The sequence below is a fragment of the Oratosquilla oratoria genome, chromosome 1 (genome assembly GCF_046742065.1).
Source record: "Oratosquilla oratoria isolate Oo_2021 chromosome 1, ASM4674206v1, whole genome shotgun sequence".
NCBI classification, from domain to species: Eukaryota; Metazoa; Arthropoda; class Malacostraca; order Stomatopoda; family Squillidae; genus Oratosquilla; species Oratosquilla oratoria.
The window spans coordinates 53207237-53209736 of record NC_134777.1 but is presented as its reverse complement, the minus strand read 5'-3'; the positions used below and the strand labels follow the sequence as shown (position 1 = coordinate 53209736).

Below are 2500 nucleotides of genomic sequence, written 5' to 3'. Positions count from 1 at the left end.
CCTCCTCCCCCTCCTCCTCCTCTCCCTTCTCCTCCTTCCCCTTCCCCTGTGCCGTCCTCATCCCTCCTTTGTGCTGAGGAGACACTTTGCCATTTCTCCCCCATCCTCCTCCTCCTCCTCCTCCTCCCTCTCTTCTTGAGGCACGTGTGGGCTCTCCAGCAACATTGACAAGTACTGTACATCCCCGCTGCCCACCCCCCCTTGGCCACCGCGACTACCCACCATCGTCCCCACCTCTCCCCTCTCCACCAACACTTTCTCCATCCCATTCCCGTTGTCGTCCTTGTCGTTATTATCACCAGTGTCGTCGTCGTCGTCGTCGTCATCGTCGTCATCGTCGTCATCGTCGTCATCGCCATCGCCATCGTCGTCTTTCTCCTTCACCTTTTTTTCTCCCTCGACCTTATCTTTTCTCTAATTTCCCCCGTCCCTCTCCTCGTATTCTCCTTTCTTCTCCTCCTCCTCTTCCTCCTGCTCCTTGTCCCACTCTTCTTCTCCCTCCTCATCATCCTCCTTCCATATTTCTTCCTTTTCGTTTTATATCTTGCTCCTCTTAATCGTTATTCACATCTCTGTCTCTTCAATTCCTCTTCGCTGAGCTCCTTCCCTCCATTTCTCGGCTCTTTCTTTTTTCTTTTCTTTTTCCACGTTTTCTGAGATGCGCTCCCATCTCATCATCTACTTCAACTTTCTTCCTCCTCCACCTCCTCCTTCTCCTCCTAATCCTCCATCCTTTCCTTGCACCTCAGGCTCCTCACCACGCCCCCTTCCCTCATATATACTGTATATATATATATATATACATATATATATATATATATATATATATATATATATATATATGTATATATATATGTATATATATATATGTATATATATATATATGTATATATCTATCTATGTATATATATATATATGTGTGTATATATATGCATATATATACATATATACGTACATGTATATACATATATATGTATATATATACACACATATATATATATATATGTACACACACACACACATATATATATGTATATATATATGTATATGTATATATATATGTATGTATATATACATATATATATATATATATATATATATTTGTTGTATGAATTAGATATGTTACACACATGTGTGAATCTTCCAACTAATCTTAATTATTTTCCCATTGTTGTTTTTCAATTAGGGAAAAAAACAACAACAACTAAAACAGCTACGCAGAGGTTCCATGAGGTTCTGAATCCATCTAAGGATATCTCTTTTTCTTTTTCCTTCTCTTTCTTCTCGTCTTCGATTCTCCAAAGTTCTCTTTTCACATCCCCCACATGTAATTCTCTTCTCTGCATTACATCCTCCCAGTTCCACTCCATTCTTTTTTACTTCCTCCTCCTCCTCCTCCTCCTCGTCCTTCTTCCTTTCCTTCCAAACTCCCCTCCGTGATCTCCTGTCCTTATCGTTCACCATCTATTACTTTCTGATCTTCCTCCGCTTTTCTCCCATTCCCTCCGTCTTCTTTCCTCTCCTCTCCTCCTTTCTCTGACAGTCCTCTTTTCAGTCTTTTGCTCTACTCTGTTCTTCTCTCCTCTCCTACCTTCACCTGTACTCCCACGCATTCCCGTGTCCTCTGTTATCCTCCCTTGTTCTCTCCTCTCGTCTCTTCCCCTTCTCATTCCCCCACCTTTTGACGAGCCCTCTCCTTCCTTTTGTTCCTTTCCATCTTCCCCCCCTCCCCCCCTCCAAGGCGAAAGCACTCCAAGGCGACTCTTGACTGAATGCCACTCTCAGGTCGAATCTCGCAACCTTTCGAACCCTTCGGTGTCTTCACTCATAGCGTTACTCCTACCTTTACCTTCCATTACCGGGATTACCGCAAAGCGTGCCGCTACTGTCGTCACTGTCAAACAATTCTAGTGACTTAACACATCACTGTCACTAATCCATCGCTACAGTTATGTACTCTAGCTACTAATTTCCCCACACGCATGCCATCCCGATGATGATGATGATAATAATGTGTCTTTGTATGTGTACATACCAACTCAATGGTGCGCTAGTACCATGCTCGACTGCTCAATCATAGATTCGAGTTCGAGTTACTCTGAGGGCTGAACATTTCAGAATCGCAAAAATGTCAGCCGGCACCTCAACTCCGCTGGGGAAGGAAGGAGCTTTGTGTTTGTGTGTATGTATGCGTATATATATATATATATATATATATATATATATATATATATACACACACATATATATATATATATATATATATATATATATATATATGTATGTGTGTGTGTGTGTGTGTGTGTGTGTGTGTGTGTGTGTGTGTGCGTGTGTGTGTGTGTGTGTGTGTCGCACCGTACCAATGTATAAAATTTAACGACATTTCTTTCTGGTGTGAAGAGCACGCATTACTCTCTAACGACAAGAATTTGAAGTTTCTCCCAATCAGTGGCAGCAGATGCGCCACGGCCATGAAGCACCTGCTGGAGAAACCGCTTTG

At 42.3% G+C, this 2500-nt stretch overlaps 1 protein-coding gene across 2 annotated transcripts in view; it reads right to left on the bottom strand.

Moving 5' to 3' along the window:
• The window catches only part of LOC143023543 (uncharacterized), a 136028-nt gene that overhangs the window by 50789 nt on the left and 82739 nt on the right, over nt 1–2500 (bottom strand). The window lies entirely within an intron of this gene.